General features: G+C 38.8%; 1 long non-coding RNA gene across 1 annotated transcript; it reads left to right on the forward strand.

Annotated features, from left to right (window-relative positions):
• Positions 1–139: 139 nt before the first annotated feature.
• On the forward strand, positions 140–10,863 carry LOC142775192 (uncharacterized). Its single transcript, XR_012886693.1, has 2 exons — positions 140–371; positions 4,550–10,863. It is a non-coding gene; the product is annotated as an uncharacterized LOC142775192 (long non-coding RNA).
• The last annotated feature ends 16,271 nt before the right edge of the window (positions 10,864–27,134 follow it).

The following is a 27,134-nucleotide window of genomic DNA, read 5'->3' on the forward strand; positions in this document are numbered from 1 at the left end:
CACGAACCTTTTCGAGGCAAAAGTGTTCAGTTCACCCAATAGCCGCCTAAAACCGGCTTGACTTGGCTGAAAACGTATAAATAGACGGCGACAGAATCGCCGTGTTGGACATTTTTTTGGGGACGTTTAGGTGGTGGGAACGAAAGGTCTAAGATTCCTCACTAACTTGTGAGGATCTTTACCGTGTGGTGGTTATTTGTCCGTGGTCTTTGCTTGGCCGGGAGCCTCATGCATTCGCGAGAACCGCCTCTGCGCATGGATACGTGGTCTCGTTCTGTAATACTGTCTATAAGCAATGTGGTAACGACTTGCCCGATCATGAACACCGTGTGTTATGCTATTTGTGGATGTATGCCGTACGTGTATGTCTGGTAAGTGCGTGTGTAGCGTAAGGATCGATGTGTCGCTTCGGTGAAGTGTATGCTTGCGCCAAAACTTTCATTACGCAAGCTTCTTCTTGCGTAACTGCGTGAGACAGATACGAAATGCACAAGTTGGAAGCGATGGAATATTACCAGTCGTTCACACGACGTTATTTTCTAAGTGGCTTAAATATGTTGTCGCCGATTACGATAATCGGTTTTCTAAGCTATGTCTTTTCTTGTGGGTGTATACAAAGAAAAAAAAAAGAAATAAAGTTGAAGATATGCTGGGAGCACTGTAAATATTCGCTCAAAATTGCCACCTTAAGCGTCTTCTTAAAATTAAACAGTGCCGCAAGGTAGTCGTGCCTTGCGGTGAAGTGCACGCTGTGTATTGCGGTAAAACATACATATTGCGCGCGCTCGTGTTTAAATTGGAAATGTAGCACTGACATTGGGCCTCGTGTGTGCACCTAAATTGTACACGCGCTATCCTCTGCCTCATCAGTGACGATGCGGCAGTCAGTATCGTCATCATCTTCAGCTTGTGTAACAAGCACAGAACAGACAAAAGCTTAAAATATGTAAAATATATTTTGTGGCAGGCAATTCGCAAGGCATCCAGATGTTAGTTCATTGCAGGATTAATTCAAGATTGTTAAATGGCACGTTCAAATAAACGAAACATGCATATGAGAGGCTTCAGTCGTACTTCAAAATTTGTGCCATGCCTCAAATTGAAAATGATTATAAAGAAAATATATGCTAAGGCCGGGTGTAGATTACCATTCACAATTCAATTACCATTCATATTTTAGAAACTTAGAAAATTTGTAGCTCATGTTTTCCTATCGAGTAAGCACAAAAATAACTGTTGAAGAATGGTCTACAATTACTCACACAGTTTGCAAGAAATAGATCTTTGAAACGTATGTCGTGCCAGAACTAAGTGCGAGGTGGTTAGAGGAAACTGGTTATGACCCGACATAATAGCGCATGTTCGAACGTTTTACATGGGCTGCTTGTTGGCAAAATGGGGTGAGAATTAGGTAAGTGCCTGCAGGGATCTGCACCAAGAGACTAAACCTGCTACATCTTTTTCATAAATTTTGTTATTTGTGTCAAGCATGCGTGCACTTTTCGTTGTTGTGTCCTCTCAGGGAGCAAGTATATGGCATAAGCTTGAAATCCATACGTTACCCCTGCGATTTGAAGATGTTATCACAGTAAAAATGAACGTGCAATGTAGTTGAAAACGTTGCTGGGCACCAACTTTCTTAACAATCTGAACCCGCTTATACTACAAAAGTTACCACGTGACTTCAGCCAAATAGTTTCTAACTGTTGTGGTTACTGTCAGATAAAAGTAATAATGAGCTAGTTGTGCTTGGACAACAGTCTTGCTTTACTGTATTAAAATACAGTAATTTAGTACCTGCATATAGAACTGACCACTTAGTTATTTTTTTTTATTTGTGGTCCTATTTGTTACAGTTTACTTGAAAAATATTTCATACAAGGTGGTTAAGTTTTAAGTCCATACAGTGGGCAAATTTTATCAGCAGTACCGCATGCTGTACAATCACATTTACTTCTCCTAGAAAGCATGGTGTTCCACTATTCCGGTATGTCTCGGCTGGGCTTCTCGACCTCGACGACTGTACATGTCAAACAGTTTGCCAAGTGTAACTACTTACTCCCCCATAACTCTAAATTTTGTCGAGCCATAATAAATAATTGGCAGTAAGGACCAGTTACAAAACCCTTTTTTTATGAAGTGCTCATTAATCGGGGACCTAACAATTCTGCACATAAACGATGACAGCAACCACTTCTCCAAAGATTGAACGATTAGGTTGTACTAATAAAAGCATTAATATAATCAGACTTTTTTTTTTTTGAAAGTAAATACAATGCATAAATTACCAGTCCGTGATTCAATATTGTAGCTAAACTATCGTTGAAAGCCAGAGTCATTTACAGATGCCATGTGAATTCCCGGAAAGTGCTAGGTAGCTTTATATAAATTGGGGATGTCTGCAAAAAAGCAAAAAGCCTACGTTTATGTTGAGCAGAAGTCCAAGTGAACATGCATGCATATGTTCATGAACTAGTTCCCTGTAACATGTGGTGCAACAGCTCTAGCTTAAAAGCTTCAGGCAGCTTTTATGCTGCTCCAAAAAGATTTTAGTTGCACCACAAGCTCCGGATATGCCTTTCATGAGTCACGTCACTGTGCCTGTTGAGTCTTTAAAAAACAGGTTTGAAGGGGATGCTAAAAATTTTTTTTGAAGGGGTGAGTAGCAGAGAGCATTAATTTATTAAAGTCTTCAATTTTATTATGTTAGCTTTGAGGCTTGCAGGTATGTTAAATGAGCATGGTCATATGAGTAACACCTCATAGGTCAATAATTTTTGGGTTGACAGCAAGGTATGAAAAGACAGGATTATGAAAATTGCAGAAGTAGAAGTAATGAAGTTGTCGAGAAGACTTTGTTAACAGTACATTTACAGGCTTCACGCACAATTTGCTTTCCAGCAGGGTGAATTTACTTTTGCTGAAGCTTCCGATGGCATCATTGCACTTCATAAGCACTGGTTTTATGCACTGCACGTGACGATCTTGTTTTTTCAAGGTTAATGTACTGATTAAAAAGTATAGGATCAAGAAACTTACATGCTGTCTTAAGGCATAATCAGGCTCACCATAGAGGTAATTGGTGACATTTTAGTGAGTTGTATGTGGGAGGTCTGTGTACATAACATCATAGTAATCTTGCAATGCTGTAGCTTTATTTGTGTAATGAGTGAAGCTTCTTTTCCTGTTAAAAATTTCTGCCAAGCAAACAAGTTCCAACAGTAGGATTTGCCCTTGGGTAAAGCAGGTGGTAAGAGTGAGCTTATTCAGAAGCCCTTCAAGAGTACCCACTAAAGGAATTAGTACCTATAGGGCAAAAATTCCAGTGCACCAAGAAGGGCAAGGGAGGATGGTGCAGGTTAACATTTCAGGAGGGCATCTTCTGGACATCATCCTTCTCTAGCCACAAGCTTGTATGGCCAATGTTTAGCAGACTCCTACTAACATAAACTAGGTATAAATGTTGCTTCTCTATTGCAAGATGACACACCATATACCTTTTGAGAGTCTCCTCACCACAAGCCCTTACATTAGCCTAAAAATATTTTTTTCTACAGTGCCCTTTTTTTGTCCTAAACAGTTGTCTGAAGCAACAATATGCACATTGTGACAGTCTAGCTGGTGACCACAGAGATGGCTCCCGCCATCACGATGTATACTCCACTCAAAATGTAAGACACTGCAAAATCATAGTCCGGTGTGCGTGCATACGACCTTGAACACGCAAGCAGTGACCACTTCTCTTGTGTTCTCTGCACTGGCGCATGCTTGTTGCACACCTGTTCAAGATTGTGACAGTGAAATTAGTTCTGGCAATGCTGTCTCAGAGGTAAGACTGTGTACGCCCTTAGGAACACCATGGTGGAGCGAGCAGAGATTCATATCAAATGTAGTAATAAACTGGCAACTTTATGGTGATATAAGCACACTTGCATTAATTTATTACATTTTTATTGAGGCAGCCATCACACAGCTACGCCTAGTTGTGATCTCTTTTCATTATTGTCTACATAGTTTTCCCGTTGGTCACAGCACAGGAAGAAAAATTTCTCTGTGGGAGCACCATATTTTAAGCTTGCATGACTCCAATGAAGCACTGTACGAGCAGATATATTGAAAATGTCAATACTTCGGGTCCTATAAATGGTGAACTGGTTGTCACATTCAGCCGGTGATCCTGCAGGAGCTTTAGCATATACTCTAAGGTCATTTTGCATCAACAATGCCACATACAATAGTTTAACAATGGTTGTTAATGGGCAAGATGATGCATAGCTTCAGGGAAGTAATTAAGCTAAGGGGGAAAATTATAGATGCCTAAGCACCACTGGAAAAATGAAAAAGCACAAAAAAAGAGCATCGGTCGCAGCTGAACTACAGAAAATATTTACACTGCACCACACATTCGCATCGTCTAGAATTTTCCCTAATAATGTTATACCAACTTGCCTAGCAGCAAGTACTTCCAAGGTAATAAAGTGCAGAATGACACTTGCATAAGACTGGGAACAGGACGCGAGTTAACTGCCATCTATCTTTGTTTGTGCAGGGTGTCTACCAACCTGGGAAAGTCGGGGAATTGGGGCCTTGCTGAAAAACTGTAGGAACTTTGGTAAAACCTGGCTAATTCATGGAAACTGGCGAAAGTCTGTGCCACCATCACAAAAATAAGCATTAGCCTTGATCAATACTCAAAAAGTCACTCCTTCGACTGCAACTACAGTGAACAGCTAGAAGAGGCCTAAAAAAAGGCAATTAATTAATTAATATGTGGGGTTTAACGTCCCAAAACCACCATATGATTATGAGAAACGCCGTAGTGGAGGGCTCCAGAAATTTCGACCACCTGGGGTTCTTTAACGTGCACCCAAATCTGATTTAAAAAAAAAAAAAGGCAATGCATAACTGTTTCTTCTTAGTGTACAAACAAAAGGATACACCGACCAAAATAACACAAAGTTTACTGATGTTTGGGCACCTGATATTCTTCTGAATGACAGCCATAAGAAAGGTACATCGTATTTAAGTATGACTAGGTGCGTGATGTAAGCACCAAAAGTATATGGTCAGCGTTCCATAAATCTTATTGAGTATATGTGCAGCTGTGTGAATGTGCAGGGATTCCAGGTGCTGGCATGATGCAAGCTTGTTTTCTTCGACCAGAACACGGTTGCTTGACCAGTCAATTTGAAAGCCTGTATATTCCGCATGTTCAGCGAGGGCATCCAAGGCCACCCATTATTTGGTGACTTCATTTTGAACTGTTGTGTTGTTTAACTCTTTCATTGAAATCACAGGTCTCATAGACTGACATGTTGTCACACTCGTGGCAGATTACAGTGTAAAGAAGACTACAGAAAGTTCGCTCGGCAGCTTATTCTTCCCATTGACTAAAGCATTCCTTAGCTTCCATGTTGGTACATGCATTATTTTGATGTATGTTCCTTCTACATATCACATATCATATCTGACTTTCCAAGCACAGCATTTCTCACATTGGTAAATTTGTGCATATTTGTCGTGGCCACAAATTTGGCTTGGCTTGAAGGCCTTTTAGTTTGGTGCTTATGTTATAACTGCCATCACAAAAGGTTTGCTGGGCTATGTCTTGCCTTGTATAATATTATTGCTATTATTATTATTATTGGCGATGCAGCTGCAAACAGCCTCCGCTATGCACTTATTGCAGATATTTCAAGAGTAGCACACTCTCTTCTCATTTCATTTCCTTGAGATGGTGTTATTAAATCCATGAGTATTTTTTATCATTATGTTCATAGAAGAGTACGTAGGTGAAGGTAGCATGAAGGTAACCAAAACACGCAACTTAGCTTCACAAAAAAAGCCTACTGGCTTTTTCAGCTTGCCTTTGTTGTACATAGCCTGGTCACTCCTCACAACGGTGTTCATGCTGTCTGAGACGCATCTGGAAGCTAAGTTGCATGTTTTTGTTGCTGACAAGGAAGGCTTCTTTTCAACTCTAGATGGCTTTATGTATAATGATAAGGTAGCCACTGGTTTGGAAAAAAGCTGAATAAATCATTTTTTGAGCAACTGCAGCCAATCAATTCATGTGGATGGACATGCATCTTCACTTTCACATGCAAAGTCTGGTGTTCCCCAGGGACCAATCATGGGACCAGTTTTGTTTCTCATTTACATCAAGGACATTGGACATGGTTTGTCATCTACTATCAAATTATTTACATACAACTACATCATTTATAGAAAAATTGACAGTACCCAAGCTAACGAGCCATTATAGTTGGACCCTAATAAACTCGCATTTTGGTGTCACCATGGCAAATTAACACTTCCTAAACGAAGGCCATGACGTTTACAAGAGCACATAAAACAGAAATGAGTCGATATGAAATTCAAGCTCTCCCCATTGAAAAAGTATCCCTATTTAAGTATCTTGGAATTCATTTATCTTCCGACCTGCCTTAGAATAAGCGCATCGATATCATAACTAGTGAGGGGTCAAAAGCACTTGGATTTATTCAAAGAAACCTTTACTTGGTGAACTATACCTCTAAAATGCTAGCATACACTACACTTGTCCGTTCAAAGATAGAATATGCATCCACCATCTAGAACCCACATCAATCATATCTCATCGATTAACTAGAATTAAAATAAAATGAAGCAGCAGGATTTATCACCAAGTGGTATTCTCGCAACTGCAGCACTACAGATATTACACATTCACTTTCATTACCCCTTCTTGAAAAACGCAGACTGTCGTCACTGTTGTTGCATTTTCGTATATTTTATCATAGTAAATGTGCCTTCATGAAGCTTGTACAAACACACCTCATAATATTTTGAAACATATGGATCACCAATTCAAAATACACCCTTTTTTGGCACGCACAATTATGTATCAACACTCACCATTACTTCGAAGCACACATCACTGGAACACACTGCCAAGCGACATCGCTTGATTCATTGATCGTGCCACCTTTGTAAACCAATTCGATATTTTCTTGGACATATGACTTACCTATCTGTGTGAGTTTGTAAGTGCATGTATGTGCTTATTTTTACTCTTCTTTCATTGTAAATATATTTTCTCCTTAAAGATGATAGTCTTGCTTGGGATACTCCAATGCAAAAATTTTGGTCTGTCAGCAAAAAGGCTCAAGTACGACCACATCCACAGCATCCACCAGTATTGCTCAAACTTCTGCGTTCATACTTGTACGATTGTCAATAAAAAGCAAATATTGAGCATATTTGAGGCACAATATCAACACGTCGATATTGTGCACTGTGTTTATTTATACTAGAAAAGGTATAAATAAGTAATTCTAAGCACTGCAGCTGACAATGCGACGCTTCGCATGGAAAGGCGAGTCTCCTATGCTTTGCTAAGACGATACTGTGCTGCTACCTGTCTTGAAATCTATAAAATATGGCCTCCAAGATTGCACTCATGCTGCGTGCTCGCTATAACAAAGACCATTCTTTCGTTTTCTGAAATTACCGCCAGATGGCACTCATGTCTCACGCAACACCTCCAGGATCCCATTCACCAGTTTTCTCGTGCAAAACATCAAATAAATATTTCTGTCTATTCACTCTTTTCAGGCGAAATACAATAGTCTTTCGACGACATTTTTGGTCAAATATGCAGATAGAGGGCAATTTTTTTCATGGCAATTTTCTGTATATATATTTTTTGCACTATAGCTGTGTCTCTCTTATTGAGTTTTCATTCCTGCCACAATTTTTTTTCCTTTTGCATCTTTGTCTATGGAACTGTATTTTACATTGTTTACCACTTTAATTTTATAATGGCAATGTTCTGATTTGCAAATTTTTTGTATAACTAAAACCCCCTGCATAATGCCTGAATGGACCTTTAGGGTATATATTAATAAAAAGAAGTGTTGATGCACAAAGTGGGTGACTGAACGAATAAGTTTATGCCCTGTTACTAACGCTTAATCAGGAACATGTAGCGGCAAGTGTGAAAAAAGCAAAAAGGCAAAAACTATCAGTTTTTATTTCAGTGAAGATTCATGTTGCCACTAAGAGCTGTTGTTTCAGAAAAAGACACTTGGTAAATAAATGTTTCAGAGTATATTCAAAGAAATTCGGAGCGTTTGAAGACTTGTGATCCGCTAAGAATTTCTAACTCAGAATCTATCATCTTATCACTAAGTGAACAACCTTCTTTGTGCCGTAATGCATTCGGTATAGATGTAAAAGATTTATATTATTGTTTGCCTCAATGTGAAGATTTGAAGTGTATAAAGCAGTGCATGAGAGAAGATAATGATGAGTTGTTGTTTCATTGCCAGTGTGGCATCTCTATTGCATCGTTTTTAGAGCTCATGCAGGCCACCTAAATTCTACCGTTGTGTCTTGGAAGGGAAATAATTTTGTCCAAAAATCTGGTATCTGCATTGAATCATGAATATACCTGTAATTAGTTATATTTTTCTTGGGTATGTAGACGGGCAGCTGCAAAAGCATTTGAATTGGTTATCATCACACGCTGTTTGATATGTCCATGACTTCTTAGTTCTACTGGACATTAACAATTGCTCTTTACTGGTTGCTAATATAATGAAAGATGTTAAGGAAAACGAAATGTCAGCATTTCACTTTGGAGTTTCAAAAAATTGATGAGCTACAGTTTCTCGATTTAAGACAGGCTTTCATCAAAGATCACATATATAGCAATACCAACCCAGATTCATAAAGCCAATTCTAAATTTTAATTCTGGCCACTCAAAACCATACAGGGAGCCATTGCATCAACTGTGCTGGGTGCCGCTCTTCAGAAGTTACGCGAGCACCTTATGGCGCATGCATTTGATGCACAAGTTGCTCGCCTTGCAAATTCTGGCTTTCCGAGTGACGTGATTTGCTCCTTGTCGGAAAAACTTATTTCAAAGATCGAGAAAATTTATCATTGTGATTCTAGTGCACTAGAAATTAGCAAGAAAAAGAGGCAGGCAGTTATCCCATATATACACAGGATAGCACATGGTTTGAAAAATGTTGGTGCTCGTTATTGCATAAACATGTCATTCTCGGCACGTAATAAAGTGCATAATGTGTGTGCTTTGGTGGATAGAGCATTGTGTCAGCAGCCAGAGAAAGGGAACAAATGTGTCTCCAGTCATGTCCACAGATATGCTCCTTGCACTACTGGTGTGGTTTATGGGATTCCACTGTCTTGCAGCTGCGAATATTTAGGTGAAATGGGGCATTACATAAACGTGTGCTTAAGAGAGCATGGGCTAATGCTATCAGATGCTAAAATCAGGTCTAATTTGGCAGCTCGTTGTAGGCCATGTGGATGTGTGCTCAGGGCTGGGCAGAGATGCCCGAAAAAGTATTCTGGAATGCAGATATCGAAATGCGTGGTTTGAAAGCATAAAATACAGATACTGAGATAAATTTGTAATTCTTGTGACAGGATATTTCAGAGATACGTTTGCAAAAAGACAAAAAAAGTATTCCAGAATGCATATACTAAAATACTTTTGTCTATGTCGGGGATAGTTATACTCCATACAAACATTTGTTATGTGCAGCACATTGAAACTTGCAAATGAAATTGATTTATTATATTTTCGCCATTCTCCGAGTGTCATTAAGGCATTACAAAGGATGCTTACACTGCACATAATTGTTAATAACCACATATTTACAGATATCAGTTGCAATAAAAAACTATGCCATATGAGAGCATCAGTCACACGCATTGTACACTGAAATCCGGAACTCAACAGCAACACTATTAGTTATGCTAGAAGGAGCATAGTTCAAGCGAAGTGCTGGAACCATAAACAAACGAACTTCCAGTTGAAGGTTTAGTGTTTTCTAGAAACATCTTAGAAAAGGCAGAAAGAATTAAGAACGGACAAAACAAGGAATGCGAAAGGAAACTCAAAAAGACCTCTTTCGAATCGCTGTTTGGCCATGCTGGCGTTTTTCAGAAATGCTCTGCAGAAAAAAGTATCGTAGATGGCACATGGCACCAAATTCTCTTTGGGTGGTTTGTGGCTTCCGCAATAAGCTCCAGTTTTTCAAATGGGCGCTGCAAAAGAAAAGTGGAAAAAAAAACGAGAAAAACAAACACTACTCGTTCAATTGGCATGAGGAAATACATTTAAAAAATGGCACCCATTGTGCAGTATACAATACTCCTCACAATGAAAATATCTGTGCTGGAATTCAATATAGCAGTATAACATTGTTGTCACGCTGAAGCAGGCCATCATTCAAACACATCATGGAGTGCGGGTAGCAAAGCAACTAGCTTGCTTTCAAGAAGGTAGGAGTCAGTTTCGCCCTTAGCAGAAATGTAGAAATGGTGGGTGCATATTTTGCCGTGGACTGCCAAGGTCACAGCAGAAATTTTTTTCCCCATTGTCAACACGTCTCAGCTCATTTACGAAAAAAAAAAAAGTAACAAGATACCCGTGTCCTGGATAGTATCGCGATACATGCGATACACCGTGAAAGTATTTCACTACTGAGATACAAATACATTTTTTAAAAGTGCCTCGATACAGCAATACAGACACTCAAAAGTATCTCTTAAATACTATTGCGATACTGCCCAGCCCTGTGTGTGCCCCACTTGTAGAAAACAAATATCAAATATTGACATGTTGATTAGCGCATGTGTGAAGTAGCCGAAGCATTTTCATTAGATCTAACAACAAGTGCATAAGTATTTCATGTAACACTCGTCTAGACGAAGAACATAAGGTCTTAGAGAAGACATGAATCATTCTGTGTTGTAACAAATGTGTACATGGGTATAGTTTTGATGAGTCAATATTTTCTATATATGTTCTTTCCTTTTCCAAATAAATTTCAGTTGTGAAATCAGCGCTGTGACCCTCTCTGACTGCTTCTAACCCGTTCCTTCGTAAAATATTCTACAGTGAACACTCACCAATTTGCCTAACTCACGATTCTGCATCTTTTATTTACCTATGGAATCGGGGAAGCAGTTGCGGTCTGACAGATTCCTTTTTTCCACACCATATTCAAACATCAGTGCTTCAAACACTACCACAGCTTTTTTTGCAGGTGTGTGAGTACTTTCATTGTGCTCCACGTGTCAGAACCCAGAGAAATAAAACACCAACAAGCATGTGTGCATTGTGTAAAAAAAAAAAGAGAGTAAAAGAAAGGATAAAGTCAATTTTGCTGTACAGTTTTGTTGTCATGACATTGTTGTTAGTCGTTGTCAAGACAAGGTCGCATAAAATACGTAAGTACTCCTTTTATTTGCTGAAAAGTATATTTTAGACATGTACAAATGAGACGGGGATGCAAATCATTAGTAAATACAGCAGTCTAGATCAAGGTAATCTAATCTAATCCTAAATGGCCTGCAGGCTATAGCCATTATAATGAACTAGAATGTGCTCCAGTAAGCCAACTGGCCGGGCTGTTGCATCCTTGTTTTATACGAATGCCACGAGATAGCGCCACCTTTACGTTTCCTAGCAGCATTGGCTGCACTGTTGGACTATCGCAGGCTCCTTCAAACTTGCAGCTGCAGTTGATTTTATTTGTGTGGCTGTGTTCTGGTTGTTCCGAAAACCAAAGAGCCAACTTCCTCAGTGCCTGAGTCGCAAGTTTTGTTTTGACCAGATACACACATTTTTTCATATTTACCACTCACAACATTATGAGTGAGTGTGTAAAATGTGTTCATTTGTTTTATATGAGTGCCTCTTATGTTATTTTTTTACTGCTAAAGTGTTCTTTCCACCGCACATTTTCCAAGAAGACATTATGGTCTTGGAGTTTGCTTTTAATCTATGTGAAAAACCTGGAAAAATCACTAAATTTGAAAAAATTTAAATTTATAAACACCCTGTTGTGGCTTTGCTAGCAAGTATGTTAGGAAACAGACACATGTGCAGTATGGAAGTGTGCAATGTCACAGTCATGTGTTGTCAAGAAACGTCACATACCTACGCTTGAAATACTTTTCTGACCTTCCAAGTTTCAACAGATGTGTCAATGACACATCACTTCTTTCCTAGGATGAAATGCTTTCAAGAGTCCTATCAGGACCCCTGCCTGTGATCTTTTTCAGGTATTTAATATGAACTGACATGTCCTAATGCTTGCATACTTACACAACAATCTGTCAAATTTTCCATACACTCTTAACAGCCTGTAAATTCACTCCTAACAACACCCCCTCCACTCTTCCAGTATAGGCCAAAAGGGTGATTATTTACAATATCATGCTTGTGGAACATTACTATCTATGAATCTTACAATTGTTTGGTGAAAAAAATTAGGGGACCCTCAAGGTTTGAGTAGAACACAACAGTGATATCCTATCCCTAGTGCATACTCACCACCTAGTGCATACTGTTTGCAGGGTAACATTTTTTTAAAAGTTCATACTGCAGATTATTACTACGTAATCAATGTTTGAAGTGGCTTGTGCTAGTAAGGGTTTCGCATAAAGTTGCAGTCTGCGTAATGAATTTCTAAATGGTGGCTAAGCGAGCTTGTTGATACGTACACATAGTTACTTCGAAGAGCGCAGAGATGGGACACAAGATAGACCACGCAATACAGGTACTGTGTAGTATGCTTTAAACCACGAGCAACTATGTGCATGAAATGTTTTTAAACTTGATATGCACCCAGTACATGGTCCTAAGAGAATACTCCAGTAGCATTTGTGCCTTTTGTTTTTCGTGGCTGCTTTAAACAACGAAGTCATTATGATAATCACACGTTCTGATGGCCAGTGGCAATGCACATTTGTACCATGAAATACTGCGATATTACATATTGTATTGTGAAGCGTGTATACTAGACGCGTGTATTTGTAAAGCATGAAAATTATTTTTGAGCAGGCATGTGGCTTTGTGGTAGAATGCCTGCTTGCCACACAAGCAGCTTGGCTTCTATTCTCAGTCAGACCTAGAAGGTTTTATTTGTTATTCTTTTTATTTCCATGTTTTTATATAATAGACCAGATGTAAAGTGAACATGGAGAATTTCATGCACCAAAAAAATGCCAACACTGCAGGAATCACACTTGTCCAGAGCAGCGGAGCGCATGGCTCTTGTTAGTGACGGCTTCTACGTCACCTTAGCTACATGCTTCTGTTCACGCTTAAATTATCGCACAAAGGCCTAGCACGCCGTATGCCATGTTAGATATTCATACGACGTCGGCATTAACATATTTCTGCAGAAAACAGCAACTGGAGCGGTCGGCTGGGTGTTTTAGACAACACTCCAAATTTAATTTTGCTGTGTTCGATTCAACAGTCATGATTTGCAAAACTGTATATGTTTTAAAAGTTTACTAATGTTTTAAAATGTTAAGTACACCAAAATAAAAGAAAACTTGTGCAACAGTATGATACACAGCATCCGCCCTGGCACATTAAAAGAAAAAAGACTTGAGAAGTTGTGTAGCGCAGCTGGCTACTCAGCTCCAGGAATGTGCTTGTACCAATGAATACTTACCCTTTCCTAACGGTTCTGTGGATTTCGAGGGCCTGATTATTTCCTACGGCCAATCAATTTTTTTAATGTTTATTTCTTTTATGTCACTGGAAAGCTCGTAATTCAGAATGTCTAATCACGCATTGGCAACACAAAAAAGGCAATGAAACAGTTTTCACCAACCGTTGTTGCTGATGGAGTCTTATATGCAACACATGTTGAAAACAGTGGCCTACAGCTGTTCACTGCATTGGTACCAAATTCTGCCATGACAGAGTGCATGAGCAAAGTGCTGGAGAGATGGTGTGTGCATGCACTGTGGTTCAATGCAGGTTTTTTGTTGCTATGGAGGGAGCTCCACTGCTGAGCATCAATTTCTTAACCTTTTGATAGTTAATAGGATGAATGCATCCCACTTTTTCCTCAGTAAAACTTTCTCTGCCACTTTACGTTGCCATCAGCACAATGCCTTCCAGTTGTGGTGTACCAGAAACATTAAGGAAACTGAGAAACTATATATTGCACATTTACAATGCATGGTATCAATGATACGTTGAGTTTAAAATCTTTTATTCTGTTAATATTTTTTTTTCAGCCGGTGTCATATTGCGTACCAGGTAGCTAAAGTTTCAAATTTATGGTATTCTTCTGTTCAGATTTTTTAAAGAATTTTAGCATGCAACTATAGATTTTCTTTCTAAATTGCAAAAATTATATCTGCCTAAAATCATTGTGGAAGTGCTCTCGAATGAAAAATGAAGCAGTTCCTTGCATAGCCTAACAACATAGCATACATGCATAACTGTTTTTTCATGTTTGATGAATGCCACAAAACAGCACATTCTTTGATATTTTTTATGATTATGAGGAGAGGCAATGAGACCAAAAGCTGTGGCTAAGACACTGTTGCTAAAATTTCGTGCCAAAGGAAAAATATGGCAAAATTGCTGCTTCATACAGCCAGGAAGCCAAAGAGAATACGAATTTTCAAGATCATCAAATCATGCAAGATATATGAGAAAAGCAAATATGTCACACCTGAATAGAGTTCACGAATATGATGCAGCATTTGTTAACACACTTACAGCATTCAGTGCATTGACACCACGCCAAAGTGGCTTGCCATGATTCATTACCACAATTTTAATTATTTGCAAAAATGCAGGCTTAACTAAGACGTTTGCCCTTATTCATTGCAGATACAAGACAAGACATGCATAGACACAGCTTCGTTAAATGTGAATGAAAAGCAATATTCTCCTTTTTCTTTATTTTCATATGAATGCGTGCACTCATCTATGCCTGCTGTTTTCTCCTTGTTTTCGACGAGTTTCAATGTTATCCCCACCTACCGACAAGACAGACACAAGCTGAAAGGGTACATGTATGTGAAGACCTTGGGACAGAGCCGCTAGACTCAATGCCACAGGCAGAGGCACAGAATTGCTTAGAAAATCTGAAATTAAGGTTCACTGCAATTTTTCTGCCACAGCTTTAGAAGTGTTCCTCTGTACTGCTTCCATTAGGCCTTTTTGGGCAAGAAATTTGGAAGCAGAATTACAGCTTAGTGCCCTTATGAGACAATCTGACATGTGTTGCCCCACTTATTCAAAGATGCTTCATGGGTCGATGAGCCACATGCGTCCCACTTTTTTCTCATAAACTGATGGCCATATTTTAGTGAAGATTGTGTCACTATTTTTAGGCATGAAGTTCTGCAAATTTCTGTTATTATGTGAAAAATATTGATGAATTCACGAAGGGTAAGTTAAATTGCATAATAAGCAAAATTGAAAGTGAGAATGCAATATATATACTATATAATTTTAAGCCAGATTAACGATTGTCTGAGCTGCAGCAGGCAACATGCAGAAATTCTCCAGAACTCGATACTAAGCTTTTGCCATGAAGCGGTGTAATGGCACAGCTGCTGTGATTTTCAAACGCCATTTCAAAATACATATACAACTCAAATTACTCAAGGGAAAGGGAGCTTGACTTTATCATACTTCTGCATGTTTCCAAATAAAGATCTATTTACACTTCTTGACCAGTTAATTGCTGTACCCCTAAACAGACATAAAAGTGAAAACCATGACATTTGGTAGTGTAACAATGGACCTAGGGATTTCAACATCACACCAATGTGATTTGGCATAAGCTGCAAAAGCTTATTCAATCAGTCATACATTGTTACCCTTTTATGCCAGGTTTAACGCGATAGTTTTAAAAATCTCGTGGGCATCGTTGATTGTGAGTGATGAACCTTGTGAGCAACCGGAAAAATCAAGAAAGATGCAAATAAAATAAGTAATAAAAAATTTCCCAGTTTGCGGGAGGATCAAGCCCAGGCCGTTTGCATGGCAAGCAGGCGTTCTACCGCACAGCCACACATCTGCTTGGAAATTAAGGAAAATAACTTCATCTGCTTGAAAATGCAGTGAAAATAATGTTAGGCTTTGCAAACACATGTGTCCTGTATACTGCCTTCACAATTCAATATGTAATATCACAGTAATATTTCTTGATACAAGTGTGCATTGTAATCAGGCATCAGAACATGTGATTATCTTAAGGACTTCATAGTTAAAAGGTGGCCAGCCATAACAAAACGCACACATTTTGCTACACACATTTCCTTCAGACCACATAGTGAGTGCATACCAAGTTCGAAAATATTTCATGCACCAAGTGCTTGAAGTACGCACTAGGGCCAGGGTATCATTATCGTGTTCAATTCTTGAAAGCGAACCTTACGGGTCGCCCAATTTTCTATGATGCAGCTGTGATATTGGGTTGACGTCAATTGTTGCTAGGTGCCATGCACTGAAGTTGATTTATGCAGCAGCGTCCAGGGCTACCATCCTCACTAGCACCAGCACTTCATACCAGCTTATTGATTCTAGTGTTCCTAATGCTCAAGTTCATGTTTGCATCATTGCACAAGTGCAAACAACTGGTTATATAAACACTTGGAATTCTTCAATGTATGTCTGTGTGTGGAACATTTGGACGTATATTTGGCATAATTTCATGACGTGCCGCTATAAAAAAATCACAACATGGTCACGCTAAGCATGCCTCCGCATGCTTCGCATAATGTCGATTCCGGAGCTACGTGGAATATGCTGAATTTTTCAGAAATATCCTTGGGCAAGACGTACTTTCGGCACGAATCTTGACATAAATATGTGTCAGTTTTTTACAAGAAAATGTAACTTTTAGAAATGCCGATTACCATATATTTAATTGTATAGTCAGTGTACTTAACATTTTAAGCAGTACTCTCTTTTATATTCACACAAAACACAGCTGTAGTGTATGGCTCATAGTTGAGGAAAATGCTGGCAAAGCACAACTTGCACTTTTGCAGTTAAGACAACATAACTTAAGGGCCCACTGAACGTTTGTGTTATGCATGGTGTACTACTAAGTTATTACCGTTACTTCGTGCGATCAGGCTGACATTATGATCTGTGCATGATATAGCTCCTCAGCTGCACGATAGTGATTTTCATTGCAAAGCTGTTTTCTGGCACGACAGGCATGAGAATTTTGGGACAGGATGTGACAACGAGCATGTACGCTAAATCTGAGTGCGCCGTCGATTCAGTCGATATCTGTGTATAGGAGCGAAAATTTAGCCAGGTAACGGTAAAAAAGTGACACAGGGAAAAAACGAGGAGCCCTCAAAAATGAGGGCGAGAGAAGTTCAGTGTGCGTGTGCTTCCTTCTTTCTCTCTTTTCTTCTCTCTTTCTCTTTGAGAGCTCGCCTTTTTTTTCTTGCTCTGTTCCCTGTTTTATCTTTCCTCTTTGTTTTCTTTTCTGCCTTTGGATGCAGCACTTTCTACATTCTTTCCTTTCCAGGTGAAAATACTCCACGGTTTCAGTTCACTTTAACTGAAACCATGGCTGTATACAGCTGGGACTAAGTACAAGCCAACACATTAGCAACATGTTCCAGTTGGTCCCAGCATGAACACTCGAGACTGAAAATGAAACCAGCTGGCCTGGAAATGGAATCAGCTGTAATCATTTGTTATAATGAAACCAGTTGGTGTGAATTATTATTATTATTATTATTATTATTATTATTATTATTATTATTATTATTATTATTATTATTATTATTATTATTATTATTATTATTATTATTATTATTATTATTATTATCTTCCTTATGGCCATTCTCTTCATCCCAAAACAGTTTGTGTAAAGCACAGGACATATGCACAACCAAATATTGCTGTGTGCTGCATCAAAGTTTAAACGGGCTGGCACTCCCTTACCTCCTATTGCCTAGCACCTCTCTGCCAGAGGAGGACATGGCACTGCAATTTATAGAAAGGCATAAAGCTACTCTGAAAAGGTCTAACTCCTTTGCCTCATACTGCCATCACCTGATCTTTTGGAGATAAGGTAAGGTTGCATGAAAAACAGGTAGCCATGCATCAGTCATTCCCTAATACATACCTCCTTCAAAAATCCAAAACATCCCCGGGATGTCCTGAAATGATGAAAATATTCTTGTCTTGTAGGGTGGGCCACAAGACTGGCTGATATATCTGAGTCCATTAAATGCAGTTAAAATATGTAGGTCTTTGTAAGGACATTATAAATACTGCCTTGAACAGTGTAACAGTGAATTACAGATTTAATGAGTAAACTGCAAATCAAGTGCAATGTTATCAATGCGATAATAATAATAATAATGATAATAATAATAATAGTAATAATAATAATGAATATATTAAACATGATTATAATAGTATTGTGGGGTTTTGCACATACAAAGTAACTAATTGCAAAGATTAAAAGGGGGTGCACAGGAAGTCAGTGAGGTATATTTATAACAAATTCAATCTAACGAATTCTCCTACTGAGTTGCAAACGAAAGCTGGTCTATTAACACTACAAGGTAGGGCAAAAATAGCAAAACTAAAGATTTTGTTTCAATTAATTCATAGTGACATAAACATCGACACGTCAGAAGTAATTTTTTTCTGTCACTTTAAGTTAACACCTTACAGGCACTCAAAAACATAATAAATACACTTTTAAGTCAAGTTGCTATAAATATTCATACTTCCCCCAAACCATAAAAGAATGCGAACCAAATAAGTTCTTTTGGTACTGATGCCTCATCTTTCACTGTGTCCTTAGATATGGTACAAGCATCACGCATAACCGAGAGAAGAGAAAACAAAGAAAGGAAGGCAGTATTTGCCGAACAGTATAATAGACAGCGCTTTCTTAAGAATTACATAGAAACTGCAGTTGGGTAAAGATAACTAGACGGCGCTGTACCCCTACTCTCAGATTGGCTGCATGGGGGGCTGTGCCTGGATATGCATAGAACGAGCGGATCTCTCAGTCTCCTTTATAGTCACCATACGTAGTGGATCGTTGGTGGGGCATGAACGAAGCAGAGTGTCGGGCACGTTAAAGACGCTTGCGCTCGGCTCCTTTGGCACGCGTCTCATCAGTGTAACCCATGCGTCATCTGCATTCTCGAACGCGATCGAACGCATAGACGCATGCATGGACGGACGCTTCACCCCACTCATAATCAATCACCCCATGAATATGCTGTAATTTTTTTTAATTTTCTTTTTTTTTCTCGAATTTAAAAATTTATTATTATTTTTTCTCATTTTAACTTGCACATATGTTGTAATACCACTACTATTATTATATTCTAACAAAGCTTATTCAGCAGCTAAGTACCTCTATATCACCCTACATTTCATACAACACTACGCAGTATAGATTTAAAACTACGCTTCAAAGTTAGACTCCACTTATTTACTCATAAATTGTGCCATTCTCTTGATGGAGTGATTCATAGACTGAATTATTTTAGAATTTTCTAACACATTTGACAAGGTCAGTCATAAACATTTACTTTAAAATTAAGTCATCTGGACCTTGGCACTACCGAACAAAGTTTAGTACTTTGAATGCTTCGCATGAAATTGAACTCACTTCGTGCTCAGCTAAGCCCAGCTTATTTCTCATTTTAACTGCCAATGCCCCTTCCTTGCTATCATCTAAATTTCGTCATGATTTGCTGATAATAGTGTTGTCATTTGTGAAATTACTAACAGAAACTATTTGTACCACATGTTATAGATATATTGCTAAAAAATAGACTGGAATTAATCTGAAACTCCCACACTAACTATAAAGTTAGTGCGGGATAAATACCATATTCTTTCGTCACGATCGTAAAAATTCACGATGCGGAGGCATACTCATCGCCACTAAGAAAGAACTATTATGCTCTCTAATCAACACATCTTCACAACTAGAATCATTATGGCTAATATGCCGTGCCCCTCCCGAAGCAATAATACTTGGCGTATGCTATAGGCCCCCTCGAACTGACCCAGACTTCCCCTGCAAACTTAACGAAATCTTATCCCAGCCAACTAATAAACACCCTAACGCACGTGTTCTGCTTTATGGGGATTTTAACTTTCCCTCCATTAATTGGCTCAATCAGGTTTCACCAACCTCGGGAAATACTGAAGCAAAAGAATTTGTCGATGTTTGCCTCAACTTTAACCTCATCCAACAGGTAACCGAACTAATGCACGTCACTAGTGAATCCTCAAACATTTTAGACCTGGTATTAACAAATAGCCCCGAAAGCTTAAAATCTATTGCATACTTACGTGAAATCAGCGATCACAAAGTCATCCATACCATATTTAACTTCACCCCAAAAATACGCTCCATTTTACGCAAAACGATTCACTTGTATGATAAGGGTAATTATGAATTAATTAATCGTGAATTACGAGATTTCTTACCATACTTCGAACTCAATCTCGGTTCCTGTTCTCTCAATGACAGCTGGCTAATGCTTAAGGACAAGATAACTGACTTGACTAATAAATTCATCCCCACAGTGAGCTTTACTGCCAATAAAAAAAAACCATGGTTTTCCACAAGTTTGAAAACACTTGAAAATAAAAAAAGCACCTCTTTCGAGCTGCGAAGTTTAATGGTAATGCGTGCGCATGGGGCAAGTACTATGCTGCGGAAGATGCTTATTGTGCTGAAATTAGAAAAGCGAAACAGACATTCTATCACAATGATTTATCTAAAATTTTGAAATCTAACCCTAGAAAATTCTCGGAAATCATAAACCTGCAACTAACACGAGACATCATGCTTACAAACGATAAAAATGAAGACGTAAGCGACACTGTTTGTGCCAATATCTTTAACACCGTGTTCTTATCAGTGTTCACTAAAGAAGCCAACGTACCGTTTCTTACGCCACCTACTACGACATTACCAGCGATGGCCCCTGTTGTGTTATCCGTTAGTGGCATTTCATCACTCATTGACAAATTAAAACTTTCATCATCAGCTGGCGTAGACAATATTAACTCTAAATTGTTAAAAAATACTAAGGAAATTATTGCAGTGTACTTTTTGATGATGTTCTCATTGTCACTCGAAACAGGAATTTTACCAGACGACTGGATGGAGGGAAAGGTCATTCCAGTCCACAAATCAGGTAACAGACAGTCCCCCCTAAATTATTGACCCATCTCTCTAACAAGCGTCCCCTGCAAAATCATGGAACATATCATATAATTACACATCATGAACTTTCTTGACACCAACAATTTTTTTCATTTTTCCCAGCACGGATTTCGTAAATCATTATCCAGTGAATCCCAACTTGCTATATTTATTCATGATATACACTCTTCTCTCGACCATCACTTTCAGACCGATTCAATCTTTCTCGACTTCGCAAAAGCCTTTGATAAGGTACCGCACAAACGCCTACTGTTAAAACTTTCCCAGCTGAACCTGCACCCCAACATTCTTGCATGGACCACACAATTTCTTACTAACCGCTCTCAGTTCGTCTCCATTAAAAATACCCATTCTAGCTCCCTCCCAGTAACATCCGGCGTCCCCCAAGGATTTGTACTCGCACCCCTCTTGTTCCTAATATATATTAATGATCTTCCTGTTCATGTATCTTCCCATATCCATTTATTTGCCAACGACTGTGTCATCTATCGCACAGTTACTAACATTTCTGATCAAACTACACTCCAACAGGATCTGGATCTCGTGCAACAGTGGTGTGATCTTTAGTTAATGAAGCTTAACCCTACTAAATGCAAACTCGCCTCATTTCAATGCCAGCGTAATCCTTTATCATTCTCATACCTAATCTCTAATTCCGCTATCGAACAAGTTCAGTCATAAATACCTAGGCGTCACCTTAACATCTGACCTTTCCTGGAACACTCACATAAACAACATCATATCATCCGCGAACAGACCCCTCGGTTTCCTAAAGCGTCATTTGCGTCACGCACCACTAGACATAAAACTTCTGGCTTACAAATCGCTCATCAGACCTAAACTAGAATATGCAGCACCCATCTGGAGCCCGCACCAGATATACCTAATAAACGAAATAGAATCTGTACAAAATCGTGCCACTAGGTTCATTCACTCTTCATATTCATACGAAATAAGCATATCATCCCTAAAACATGACATTGATATTGATAATCTTTCTGTGCATCACCGCATCGCCAGCCTCTGTTTGTTTCACAAGTTCTTTCACAGTTTCCTCAATCAAGCACCTTACATTATCCCACCAGCGCGCATATCTCACCGCACAACCCATTCTTATTCAATCGCATGCGCACGCGTTGGCACTACTACTTTTGCTGCCTCATTTTTTCTTCGCACAGCAGTGGACTGGAATGGCCTTCCCCGTGACATTGCAGCCATCACGTGTTCATCAACGTTTGCGCAAAACATAAATACATATTGCTTGTCAGAAGATCACTCTCTGTAACCTCCATTTGTTAACCTACCCCTTATGTAATACCCCCTCACCGGGGTCTTTAAGATAATAAAGTGAAGTGAAGTGAAAGTTAGCAATGCTAACCACATGCTTGGCTTGTGCGAGAAATGTCGCACCACTCCTTCCTTTCTTAATGTTAACATACAATCAAACCAAAACATGTGCACGCATGTGCCTTTAACACATTTTGTAAACAGATTTGTCCAATGCCTATGAACAAGCCTTACCAATGCCTTTTGGCCTGTTTGACACTTCAGGGCCTTCGATGCACTGTAAGGGCACAAGAAAACTTGTGGGTCTTAAAAGTGACTTGTTTCAAGACTTTGCAATATGATGGTTAATTGAAAGTGATAAAATACTGAAGTTGATAAATGAGTTAGTTGTGGTGTCTTGTATAATAATATGCATACTCTTAAAAAAAGAAGCAAGCATGCAAATTACTAAATTCATAATGAAAACATAATGACATCAGTGGAAGATTGGTTGTTGTGGTAACTCACCTGCAGTTTGATCGTAATTATGGAATATGAATGTTTAACTATCTTGAGTTTTAATGAACTGGCATTTAGTTTGTGAATAACAGTATGCTAAAGAGCATGTACATATTCTTGTTTGGTTGTACAACAACAGCGTTATGAAATATTTTTAAAGAATGAGTGGTAAAAAATTTGTGGCACAAGCCAAGAACATTATTAGCATTGCTCATTTTGTAGCCAGCCTGGACATTCGAGATTAATTTAACAGACATCTGCCCAGCCAAGTATTTAAAATTACCAAGGACGTTTCAAGGGATGACTACATAATAATTGCACCTGCATGCATGAGCTTTTGTCTCTCAAGTTTCATGCATGTGCTTCGTCATGGCAGAGCATGGTGCAAATACACCCAATGGTTGTCAGCCACTGTTTGGTACACAAGTTGCGCAGCAAAACGAATTTGAAATAAAATTTAACACAAAATGTTTCATTGCTATTTCCCAGTTGATGTATTATTTCCATTGCAATATAAAAACAAGTACATCAAACACTGGCTGTATCTCCCTTTGCAGCTATGATAAGGACTCCTAGAAATCTTAAAAGTAGGAATCGAGTATCTGGCGAAAACATCAAGCCCTTAAAATCTACAGAAGTGTTAAGAAAGGGTAAGTGACAATTGTATAAGTAGCAAAATTACTTTCCTAGAGCGAAGCAGCCAGCTGCACTGATAAGCTGTCATGTTTAATGCGTATAACCTGCCAGGGATGAAACTTATGATACTTTTACACATTTTCGCTTTATTTCAGTGCACTTAACATTTTAAATTTTATTAAACTAGTAAAAAATGTTTAGTTCTACAAATAATGGTGACTGAATCAAATAGAACAGTATTCAACTTGGTATGTGAAATCATAGAATATTTTACACACTCTTCGAATTTGGCAGTTGCAGAATTTCCCTGGGACGCATACTTCTCCATATGGGCTTTACATGTTTTCTAGAGAAAGCTTCTGGGCCATCATCGTGAAATAATTTTTTTAATTAAGCCATCATAGCAAGTGTGGTACTTCATTTGTTTTTTGCATAGCAGTTGTAGGGTTCACATATCTCTATTTTCAAGAAATATGAAGTGAATGAATGAAAGTATAGTTAGGCAGCTAACTGAATGATATAATGACCCATATGGACTATGACCACTGGAAGGGTGGAGCGTGTGTTATTACACGTGAACTTACAGGCTGTTAAGGGTAGATAGACAAATATGGCTGATTGTGTGTAAGTATTAGGGCATGTCAGTTCAGATTAAATACCAGCCAAAGATTACAGGCAGCAGTCCTGATAGATGAGAACTGTTGGAAGCAGTTCAAGCTGGAAAAGAAGTGGTGTATTTAATTGTGACACATTTGTTGAAACTTTGAAAACCAGGAAAATTTCTCGAGCAGGCAATGTTAAGTGATGTTTTTGATGACTGTGACATTGCACACTGTCACTCTTCACATGTGTCTGTTTCCTTATATATTTTCTACCAAAGCCACAAACAAAGATAGATGGCAGTTAACTCGCGTCCTGTTCCCTGTCTTATGCAAGTGTCATTCTGCACTTTATTACCTTAGAAGTACTTGCTGCTAGGCAGGTTGGTATAACATTATTAGGGAAAATTCTAGACGATGCGAATGTGTGGTGCAGTGTAAATATTTTCTGTAGTTCAGCTGCGACCGATGCTCTTTTTCTGTGTTTTTTCATTTTTCCAGTGGTGCTTAGGCATCTATAATTTTCCCCCTTAGCTTAATTACCTCCCTGAAGCTATGCATCATCTTGCCCATTAACAACCACTGTTAAACTATTGTATGTGGCATTGTTGATGCAAAATGACCTTAGAGTATATGCTAAAGCTCCTGCAGAATCACCGGCTTAATGTGACAACCAGTTCACCATTTATAGGGCCCGAAGTATTGACATTTTCAATATATCTGTTCGCACAGTGCTTCATTGGAGTCATGCAAGCTTAAAATATGGTGCTCCCACAGAGAAATTTTTCTTCCTGTGCTGTGACCAACGGGAAAACTATGTAGACAATAATGAAAAGAGATCACAACTAGGCTTAGCTGTGTGATGTCTGCCTCAATAAAAATGTAATAAATTAATGCAAGTGTGCTTATATCACCATGGTGTTGCCAGTTTATTACTACATTTGATATGAATCTTTGCTCGCTCCACCATGGTGTTCCTAAGGGCGTACACAGTCTTACCTCTGAGACAGCATTGCCAGAACTAATTTCACTGTCACAATCTTGAACAGGTGTGCAACAAGCATGCGCCAGTGCAGAGAACACAAGAGAAGTGGTCACTGCTTGCATGTTCAAGGTCGTATGCACGCACACCGGACTATGATTTTGCAGTGTCTTACATTTTGAGTGGAGTATACATCGTGATGGCGGGAGCCATCTCTGTGGTCACCAGCTAGACTGTCACAATGTGCATATTGTTGCTTCAGACAACTGTTTAGGACAAAAAAAGGGCACCGTAGAAAAAAATATTTTTAGGCTAATGTAAGGGCTTGTGGTGAGGAGACTCTCAAAAGGTATATGGTGTGTCATCTTGCAATAGAGAAGCAACATTTATACCTAGTTTATGTTAGTAGGAGTCTGCTAAACATTGGCCATACAAGCTTGTGGCTAGAGAAGGATGATGTCCAGAAGATGCCCTCCTGAAATGTTAACCTGCACCGTCCTCCCTTGCCCTTCTTGGTGCACTGGAATTTTTGCCCTATAGGTACTAATTCCTTTAGTGGGTACTCTTGAAGGGCTTCTGAATAAGCTCACTCTTACCACCTGCTTTACCCAAGGGCAAATCCTACTGTTGGAACTTGTTTGCTTGGCAGAAATTTTTAACAGGAAAAGAAGCTTCACTCGTTACACAAATAAAGCTACAGCATTGCAAGATTACTATGATGTTATGTACACAGACCTCCCACATACAACTAACTAAAATCTCACCACTTACCTCTATGGTGAGCCTGATTATGCCTTAAGACAGCATGTAAGTTTCTTGATCCTATACTTTTTAATCAGTACATGAACCTTGAAAAAACAAGATCATCACGTGCAGTCCGTAAAACCAGTGCTAATGAACTGCAATGATGCCATCGAAAGCATCAGCGAAAGTAAATGCACCCTGCTGGAAAGCAAATTCTGCATGAAGCCTGTAAATGTACTGTTAACAAAGTCTTCTCGACAACTTCATTATGTCTATTTCTGCAATTTGCATAATCCTGTTTCATACATACCTTGCTGTTCACCCTATAATTATTGACCTCTGAGTGTTACTCAAGTGACCATGCTCATTTAACATACCTGCAAGCCTCAGTGCTAACCTAATGAAATTGGAGACTTTAATAAAGTAATGCTCTCTAATGCTCACCCCTTCAAAAAAAGTTTTTAGCATCCCCTGAAAACCTATTCTTTAAAAATTTGATCATCAGAGATGCGATGTATCTCCACACCTGATGACAGACATTTGTCCAATTACAGCCACATTATAACAACAAGCAGCCTTTGTAAGATGCGTGAACACGTGCCATCATCTCAGGTCAACATGTTTCCTGAAACCAACTTGCTCTTAGTTATGCGACAGAATGGTTTTCATAAATCATTTTCTTGCTAAGCTCAACTTGCCCCATGACAAACTGTGTGTTTAATTTTAGACCATTCTTGGGGAGCTATTTTTCTTAATAACTAAAGAAAGCCCAATAAAGTGAAGCATGAGCTTTTAAAAGGAAATTTGCAAAACATGCACAATCGTCTCCAATACCTAGCCTGAGTATATACTTCACTAATAATGATCATTTTCATTTTAGAGCACATATCTGATGGCACAAAATCTGGAGTACCAAGGAGTCTGTCACAGGTATCTCTCAATTCTTTATTAGGGGTCATGCAACAATTTTAAATTATTCATGCGATATACTAGAAGTTTACCGCAGTGTGAATCACTTGCCACAATTAAAAAAAATAATTATGGGGGGAACATATGGACTCTTTACAAAGGTTGAAGTTGGTGCTGATGCCGTCTGTCGCATGACCAGTAATGAGACAAAGCACGGCGCACCGCATTAGGCCTAATAGCAGTGCTACGCTTCCATTTCACACACACACGCGCGCATAATGTATGCTTTACTGCATGCACTTCACCCCATGACACTGGTGTATTGCGGCAATGTTAACTTTTAAAAAGACCTTTACGGGTTAGCAATTGAAGCTCGACAATGCTCCCAGCAATGAAATTTCTATTTTATTACATTTTTTTTTCATTGTTATACACTTGCCTAAACTAGT

This window comes from Rhipicephalus microplus, chromosome X, assembly GCF_043290135.1.
Source record: "Rhipicephalus microplus isolate Deutch F79 chromosome X, USDA_Rmic, whole genome shotgun sequence".
In the NCBI taxonomy this organism is placed as follows: domain Eukaryota; kingdom Metazoa; phylum Arthropoda; class Arachnida; order Ixodida; family Ixodidae; genus Rhipicephalus; species Rhipicephalus microplus.